Here is a 10,095-nt window from a genome sequence, read left to right as displayed (position 1 = left end):
GACTTCATATATGAATTGTATTAAATTAAGAAAAAATGTAATAAAACTTATTGAATGAAATATACTGTATAAAATATATTATAATGATAATTCAAGAAATCCATAAATATGTAAATATGTACTTAACCGTAATAAAAAAAAACCTCTGAAAATGATGTCTTTGAGGAAAAAATAACTGTAAAGAATGCCAGTGAACTACATTTTCATTATTTTTGTATTGTACAGAATGTAACACATTATCATGGAGATATTCCAGAAGAGCAATACTACTCTGCAAAATAATGAAAAAGTGCTAATAAATCCATGGTAAAAAATGCAATATTTTCAATATACAGGATGGCAAAGTTTCACATTAACAAATAACACACAGTAAATTTTTGAAGTGTTAACTCTTTTCATCAACACATTTTCCAAGCTTTAAACTAAAATTTTGCCATATCTTGAGCAAGATTTGATTATTATTTCTGATTTCATTTACATCTTCTTGAATATCATCCCATAATGCCCCTGATGCTAGTGTTAGTTTGAACTTATATGTCAATGATGTCAAACATTCCAAAAAAGAAATTTAATGTGTTTAATTCTCAACTTCATGTTATCCACAAATATTAATTACCCTAAGGAGTTCATGGATGTGAAAAATTACTATTCAAAAACTTCTTTACAAGTATATGCTAATGAGTGGAAGCGTCTTCTTGCATAAGTCGAAAACATTGGCTTAAGGCCAGAAAAACATCCTACAAACCTCGATGTAAGTCATTTTTCAAGAAGGTCCCTACCCGTTCTTTTTCACATTTCATGTTCTCTCATTAAAAGAGGATTTTTTATGCTTAATAATAGCATTTTTCACACCTCCTTCACAACACTAATCGAACATGCAATAACAGATCCAGTTACTGCTACTTTTTGGGGTTTGCAACTTCATCCACAGCCTACAATGAGGCAATCATTCACTCCATCAAAGTAATTTGGTTCGTTTTTAAAGGTTAAATTGCTTTGCTTGTTATAATATAAAATAACATTGATTCCAATATTCATTGGTATATAATAAAAAGTAAATTCACGAATTAAATGTAATTGTAAATAAACATAATAGTGACAATCTTTTAGCTGCAATCAAAACAAAAATTTTGAGGTTATGAAGATACGAACGCAAGGACTTCTGGGAGAAAGTTCCCGTACTATCATTTCGTCTCTCTCTCTATGTCGTATAGCCTGAAAATCCGGGACAAGGACAAGTATACATTTAAAATTGTTTGACTCTGACGGTTGTATCCTAACAACCAATCACCGGATCCATTTCACACATACACCATCCTTATCTGGACGTTTTCTCCCTCTGTCTTACCCAGGGTTATACATTTATCCATTTTTTCAGAGCTATCTCTTTATTAAATAGACCATCCCCTTTAAAGGTTTTAAACACTTCGCAGTGGAATGTTTGGAATGTTGAGATGACATAACATTCAAAGCCTCCATATGTTTTCTGGTAATCTGCATTCACCTTGAACTGACCTTCGTGGTGGATTGTGAAAGGAATGCGAGGATTTCCATATTAAAAAACCCTTTTAGCGTAATTTTGCTTTTAGCATAATTTTGTTGAACTTTTTAACTCAAAATAAAAATAAATTTAAATGAAAACAAATTTATAAAACCTGTTGAAAGCGTTCTGATTCTACAAAGGTCCAGAACTTAGTTCTTTGCCTCAAAGTCCAAAATTCCCAAATCTTCAGGCGAATGATGCTTTTAAGAGAATTGACTATGTCACGAATTTCTTCAAATTAACTGACGCAAAATTATAAAAACTGTTAAAAATGCCCTTTAAAAAGTGTTAAACTTTGCCACCTTATATATCGAAAATAGTACGTTATTAACCATTAATTTTTTTTAAAATTATTTTACAGAGCAATATCGTCCCCTGAAATATGCCCATGATTATATGTTACACCCTGTATATACAACAATTATATTGTTTTGTGATTGTGTATTGGATATGTCGCAGATAAAAGCATTCATCAGGATGATGGTTCATTAATTCAGGTCACGATATCTCATGGGAAAACTCATAAAAAAGCCCATTCAATCATTATCATATCATCAGGTCATGTTCTGGCAAGACTCGAGAAAACCTGCTCTTCATAAAATATGTTCGAGGTATATGCGCCAGAAGCTTGGAAACATGGCAAAAGAGGTAGCTTTATACTTTAAGTTCTCCAAGTGGAAAGAATATATCGGTAATTTCTTGAGAACTTAGGTAAGTGTGCTGGATATATTACTTGTCGAAAACGGCACCGGGGGTGGAATCTGATACAGTTGCTGCAAGGTCCTTCTGCATGATCCTGCTAATATTAGCGATTTCGCCAAAACCTCTTACAGCCGTTTAAAACTGGTGAAACTATGACCAATTGGCGCATTAACTGCAATGCCAGAGGAGCAGTATGTTTTTATTGAAAACTTAGCTCAATTGTTTGTTATGGAGTTTAAGAAAACTTCAGAATTCGATACGAATGATAGAGTACAAGGAAAATAATAAAAGTAAAATGAAAATAAAATATAAATTATAAATGAAGTATGAAATTATGCATAAATGCTATATAAGTGTATTTTGTTTACATTAGAGTGGCGTATAAGTGTTACGTTTCCACATAAGCAACCGCCATAAAAGTGAGACTTACACGTTGTCAAAATAATAGCAAAAATGACGATTATATATATATATATATATATACATATATATATAATCGTTATATATTAAATTAACATATAATGTGTGAAAAATGAAAGGTTCTCTTGGTACTTCTTTCCTGATTTCTTATAGAGTAAATTTGAGAATTGTGAGCTATTAAAATGTGATTCAACCACCGGTTCGGGATTCTATTTATATCCAGCAGAAGCGCTTGTTTTGGTCTGTTTTAAGCCTGTAACATGATGTTTTGTCGTCAATTTTGCATGATCATGCCAGAGCTGTCTGATGATCTGAATTTAGTTTGACAAACTTGGCGCCAGGTCATCAGTCTTTCCAAATTAAGCCCGAAAATCCAGTAGTGGTAGCCAAGCGACTTATACCATTTTTTTTTTGGGAGTGAGGGGGGAGGGGGGAGTTGCATTCAAGACTGACTGCAAAACATTACAATAGAGCCCAGGCTCTAGTCAAAGTTGAAATAAATTATGAAACTGGTATCATCATGTTGCAGCGTTTCCACGCACCAAGAGGAATGACTCTAACCAGATTCGTTGAATGGATATACAAAGTTGCATAAAATCATAAGGCGGAATTTGACCTTAGATAAATTAATGTAAATCAACACATTCCCAAAAGATTGTATTTTCTTTTCCAATCGTGCCCGAAATCTTCTCAACAATCTTTTCGTTATTTATTCTGGAAGTGTGTGTTCCTGGCAGATTAAAATTGGAATTATTGAGGAAGCTTTCATTTGCAGTTAAAGCAGTTAACGTCGCAAAAACATTATTATTTGCCTCTGTAACTGAGTATTACTTCACCGGTTTGATAAACATCTCTTTGACCTAGTTCACCTACAATTTCGTTTTTTTTTTAGAGTTGCAGGAATTTTACACTGTGGAGGGGATTAAACCCCAAAAAAGAACAAGCCGGATAGTCATAAATCTGATCAATTTACGGTCCATATGAAACAGATTATCCAACGAATTGTCTTGGTGTTAATTACCTCGTAATTTTGCCGAAAATTGAATTTCTGGGAACGATCGAAATCGGAAAAACACATTTCTTTCTCACTTTTCAGCAGACGACCTATTAAAACACATAAATACTCAATTCAGAAAATTAAAAATTATTTAAATTTCTCATTTCGGTTATTGCCTCATAAATATTCTCGATATTTGGAGTAATAGGTTGGACGTCTCGGTTTAGTGACAACTTACAAATTGTAGTAGCAATATATATTTTTTTGTGGAATTATACGTGAAATTTGAAGAATATATTGCGTTGTCAGATGACTACTGTTGTTTTTGCGAAAAAAAAACGTATTTTTAGAATGTCCCTTTAGCGGGACTTTCAAATCGAAAATCGTCCAGAGGCCAAAGAAAACATTCAATACTTGCACATAGAAATCGGCACATTGACGTTTCTGCCTAAAGTCGACTATTCCACATCTGCGGTATCTTCTGGGATTTATCGAAATTTTCATTTACCCAAGTTAATTATTTATATGACTTTGCTTTTAGGGATTATCCTGTTTATTTAGGTTAAATCGGGAGACAAGTTTTCTCGGTATTGCTTTGAAATCCCGCAGAATCATTCGGAGACCCTGGAGACCCTCAAACGTTAAGGTAACACGAATAAATCTTTCCATCAATCGCTAGAATATTAGCATGAGTTATCGCTTCTGAACCTTTTGAAATTTCATCAGCAAACCTCGCCGAGGTCCGTTTAGCGGTCTTGTGAGGCGATATTATATATGTATTTGTTTTTATTTGCTGATTTGTAAGGATACATGTATTTTTAAGAAACGGAAAATCGATATCACTCTGTAGGTCATGGATGCGACCTTGCGAGTTACGTTCATTTCTCTGTTTTTGCTTCGGCGAGGTATCTTGAGTTGCTTATCTGGCCCTACGTAGATCCACGGAGCATACAGAGTGTCTATTTCAATTCCCTTTCTCGAAATATGTGGAATTGTTCAGAAATCTCCGAGACTCTCAAGAATATTACGAACGTTATACGTGATGGCCCTGTCGCTTCACTCCCTTTTCCTCCCTGGGAATGCATCCACGTCAATCTCAAAAGGCAAAATAGGTCGACCGACACCCTACTTTAAAGGTGCGTTAAACGTCCACGTTTTGTCAAATCGCTTTGTTCCAGCACTCCAAAAGCATCATGCATTTGAAGGACCTACGTTGGGGCCCAAGAGTCTAGTCAAGCATAATCTTGTAAATGATTTGTAGGAATCAGACAACGACCTAAATGGATGGTAAAATGGAACATTGCTTCATCTGAAATGACTGTGGTGTGTCAATTACTTTTAGAGCGTCCTTGCTGAGTGCTGTCGGACTTCTCTGCAGTCCGAACATTTTGCGTTCAAATGCAACAAAAACAGGGGAGTGCGGGGCTCGTTTTAAAGTGAAGGGACGGAAAGGTATAGATGTGACATAAAAATAGGTTTATTAGGAAATGTTACTAATTTTGGGGGGTAGAGAGGGGTTAGTTACATTTATATTGCATCTTCGAACAGGACACTCAGGAGTAGCTTACGAAGTAATTTATTTCACTGTTAAATAATTCACCTACGCATAGGCGTACTACTACTGCTAAGAGGCAAACGTCGGCTAATTTGCCATCGATATTTTTAACACTTAGATGAATAGCAAGATTGGCCTTCTATTGGGCCGTTGCAGCTACTCCGATTTAACCATACGGGGATACATTCGAGCACTAGTTCTTACAAAGAAAAAGGATGAAAGTTTTACTGCACAGGGCAACCTTCTTCTTGAGGATGATTGGTACTAACATCTTGCCGGGTATATTACCGAAAGAGGCGATCTACACAGATGCAACATGAGGGTACAATACACATCGATTATACAGGGTGTTCTGTAACGATATGCGGATATTTTAAGGGGGGATTCTACATGAACAAATAATGACAGTTCGTTAATAAAAATTAACACATTATGGGTTGACTTCGTAATGAGATGTGAATTAGAATTAAGAAGAAAAAACGATTTTTACAACAAGCGTCGAAAATTTTTAATATTCTGTTGTTTCATTTGTCGTATTGAAATAGGTTTGAATAAGTTTGCATTGAACTGCATATTTTTATTGCAGTTAATGCCCCTTTTAAACTCTATTTACATACCAAATATCATTGAAATATCTTAAGGGACGTCGGAAATACTCATTAAGTTCCATTTTTTTTCTAAAACTGCAGCCCTATTTTCGTCACACTCCATTTTTAGAACATAATTTATATGACAAACTATTGTTACCTTTTCATATAGAATCCCATCTTAAAATGTCCGCACATCGTTAAAGAATGTCCTATACAACGGGTCTGCTTACGGAAAAATTATCTTCTGACAATGGCTTAAGGGTCATCAATTAAACTTAGTTTTTCTAATTGCGATAGTGTGTCAGTCCACCATGCATCATCCGCAGATAATACTCTACGTCAGATGATATATGACCATCATAAGTTCTTGTATCTGGGAGTATCCTGCATTCTGCACCAGGAGAAAATATCTCGACTTATACAAGCGTTAATTGGGGCCCCTTTCACTGTGATTCCTGAATCGCAGCCGCCAGTCAACAATCTTTCCTGGGCGAACAGTGGCATTGCCACGTGTTGTGGAAATTGCTCTATCTTTTGATTTGCGACCAATTTTTCTACGGACGAAAAACAAATTTAAATAAGGGCACCCACGAGGGAATTATAGATATAAATAGAGCCAAATCTTGGTAATCACTGGAAATTGTCAGAACGCGAACTTAGCTGCAAATCGAGTTTTGAAAAGTTTAAAGGCAACTGGATAGAAAATTCATAACATTGTTCATCGCTGGTTGACCAAATTTAAATATACGAAGTTAACTTCCCACATCCTCTCTAATGATCCCGTATTTAAGTCGGGTCGACTTATGTATGTATCACGTAAGCCAATAGTACCCTCGAACGTCCAAATCTGAAAATCAACCCTGCCCCACGTAAAATGTAGTTGTTGGATTAAAGTACACGGGCCACAGGAGGGACCCTCCCGAAATCGGTAACATCCCTCAACTGTGTTCCTACGTAAACACGAATTACTCCCCGAAAATGGGAAGCACCGAACATCACGATAGGGCACATTGAGGGGTTAAATAGAGGCCGATTGATTTGCCGTTATTTCGGCGTGTGAGCCCCAAAAATCGGATCACAGTGAAAGCCCCGTATAATCACAATCGGTTAGGTTTGTCCATTTTAAAGATGAAGGAATGTGCAAGGGACTTGCCGTGCATGTGAGACTTAATTTTTCCTTTATACGAAGACATGTGTCAATACCAAAAAACGTTTGTTCAATATTCAATAGACGAGTTTAACGTGAGGCTCAGACACGAGTGTGCCAACTAAAACGTGGCGAACGTGTACGAATAATGCCAAAGCAATTTTTCCCTTCGCGGTTTCATTCAATGGGCCCTTTAACGGCCAAATTAAGCACATACAAAAGTGTAGGAATGGGCTAGATGTGATATGAATCCGTCGATATAATTCCACATAAAACTGGAAGATGTCGGTCAGTTGCTCCTAATGATGCCATTTGATTTTTAAATTTTCTGTTTTCATGCTAATGAAATTTCCATGTCGAATCGGTAAGCTGAACATTCCTACTAGGATCTTTTATAATATATATATAATAGACTCAATATTACACATTCGTTTAGCTGATTTGATGTCGTATTACGTGCACACGCAACAGATTATTATTAAATAGAGCAGAGAAACCACGTGTTGACCATTATTAGACCTGCATGTCACGGATATAACATGTGCCCAGTTTTACTACTTTAATTACAGTTTAAAATCATAAAATGTATTTTACAAATTCTTACATTCATTCGCAGACGGGCCGTAAAAATTGGTCTTTAACTTTTGTGCCGCAACTGATTCTGTAGTACCGCGAAACTTTGAATTTGCTTAAAAAATCTTAAATTTACATGTCCATTTGGAGAGACAAGGTCGCATTACATGGCCATTGACGACAGTAAAACAGACTGATTTTTCCCCTTGGAATTTTGTAAAAAAAAAACAGGACGTCTTCACGTCTATGACGCTCTTACTTGGCTTCGGAGACTCCGTAATGTATAGCTGAACCTGTTAACTTAAAAAACGCGTCGCATTACGTGGAGATTTAAACAAATTAAAACTGATTAAAATTTGCTTTTAGGCCGTATATGTTTCATCACTGTTTCTTACATGTAAGAAGTTCCCGCTATCCTTGAGAGATCCTTATATCCACGAATCCGTTGTTGCAACAACAGGGCCGTGAAACGTGGGGGTTGAAATCCGTAAAAACAACAAATTTGACTTTAGCACTTGACTCTTTTGAAAATTCGTAGCTGGTTTTACAGCCAGGCTACGCCACTGGCTATTTACATCTACGAAGCTACAACATTCTTTAAGTGGTTGTTAAATCTATAAAGCATTTATTTCAAAAATTGAGTCGTGACAAAGTCGAAGCCAGTTAAAAGAGATTAAAATAAATAATAAAAATTGAACGAAATTTAAATTTCAGAGTCATTTATTTAAAAAGTTGTTTTTGCTTCATTTATGACGTTATTACTTTCTCTAAGAGATTCTCGTGTTTATAAAACTGCTGCCACTACTACTACTACTATTATTACTACTACTACTACTACTACTACCACTACTACTACCACTACTACTACTACTACTATTACTAGTACTACTAAAATAAATTAGAATTAGAATTTGGTCCTCGCTGATTATTTAAAAACTTGATTTTGCTCTCATAGGCAAGTTACGCCATTGATTTTGTTACATCTACACATTAACTTCCAAGTCTGCTTAACACATTCTTAAATATGTGCGTTCGTTACATCAAAGAAGAGGGTGGTCGTATCCCATGGGGATTCAAGCTAATCAAAATTTTCTTATTTGTATAGAATGCAAGTTACGTCACTGATTTTGTCCATTTAAAAAGGTTCCGTTTTCTTAAGAACCTTTCAGTTCTGCATCCGGTATTTCAAAAGCAAAGCGGGTTTAAGTAGGAATTAGAACCAGTAAAAACAAGTCAAACCTGGACTTATACCACTCGGTCGCTTAGATTTTTGTTATTGTGTTTACGGGAAGTTACACCGTTAATTTTTTGAATTACGAAGCTTAAAGTTTGTTTTAAAAAAATTGAAACTTTCAAATCGAATGAATGATTAAATCAATCATAAATCTATTACATGCACAAAGAGGGCTGTATTGTATGCATGGGGGTGAAAATGACAAACATTTTTTTTGTTGCATTTGGTTATTAATGTCATTGATTATTTATAACCACAAAGCTTTAAATCTCATTTACAAATTAAAAAATATAAACGTTCGTTTATTCAAAAACAGACTCGAATCACATACGGATTAAAGCTTTGTTGTAGAGGAGTCATTTAATTTTTCCATCAATTAATAAAAATTTCATTTTTGAGGGTCCAATGAGCCCAGCGGTATTACTGGTCTCAGTCGAGAAGCCCGAAATGTGTTTATTTTGTGTTACCTTTATTTCATCAGACAAAAATAGGTTGACGGAGTTCCCGCAACTTTATCCCAAGGATTTATCTCGATGTATTTCTTATATGGAATTTATGCAGTAACCTCTCCACCCTTGAACTCCTGTTCGACCTCCGCGAAAAAAGTTCATTACCCCTAAGAATAACTAAATGAAAAAAAATAATTAACGGTTCAAGACCGAGGAGCTAAACAAATTGGTTGTTAAAAGTTACGAGGCAATTAATTCGAACGGAACACGGGAAAATGTCATAAGAAAAGGCTTTGAAAATATTCAATACAAAAATAAATAAAACTCTTTTTGTTGCAGGAAATCGCGTCAATTCCGGACTTAAACCCTGAGAGAAACACGTATAATTCGAAATCTTTTCGTTAAAATCACGTGATAGCTCAAGGGCAATGAGTGTCGGAAACACAAGACCAAGATATGATACGCCTTTTTAACAGTATTAGAGAGAATACTTTTATGTGGATTCAGAAGGACTTGGAGCCTCATTGAAAACTTAATTATGTTGCTAAAAATTATTTAAAAATCAAATAACAGCTGTTTAGCGTATTACCAGCGCATTTTCAAAATGATCGCAAAGAGGAGCATATTTTTCAAGAGCTTTGTACACAAACTGCACGCGCGATTTTTCTCACTCACTCAAATAAACATCGAGTTAGAAGAAAAACTTATTGTTACTTTGTACGAAATATGTTCTCATTACCTCGACTTTTCATAATACGTTTCCTGCATAATGATTCATGGCTTTTCCTTAAACCACCCAATGAAAGGCCTTTGAATGTACTTCTACCTTTGCGCCCGCAAGCGAATGAGTAATATTTCCGCTAAAGTCCCTATTTGGCGCTCTTT

At 35.4% G+C, this 10,095-nt stretch overlaps 1 long non-coding RNA gene across 1 annotated transcript; it reads left to right on the top strand.

Annotated features, from left to right (window-relative positions):
• Positions 1-4,809: 4,809 nt before the first annotated feature.
• Positions 4,810-9,858, top strand: LOC136344294 (uncharacterized). The gene is made up of 3 exons (XR_010732940.1): positions 4,810-4,949; positions 5,005-5,114; positions 9,550-9,858. It is a non-coding gene; the product is annotated as an uncharacterized lncRNA (long non-coding RNA).
• The last annotated feature ends 237 nt before the right edge of the window (positions 9,859-10,095 follow it).

Source organism: Euwallacea fornicatus, chromosome 16 (assembly GCF_040115645.1).
Source record: "Euwallacea fornicatus isolate EFF26 chromosome 16, ASM4011564v1, whole genome shotgun sequence".
NCBI lineage: Eukaryota > Metazoa > Arthropoda > Insecta > Coleoptera > Curculionidae > Euwallacea > Euwallacea fornicatus.
The sequence above is the reverse complement of the archived record's forward strand: the minus strand, read 5'-3'. Positions and strand labels throughout refer to the sequence as shown.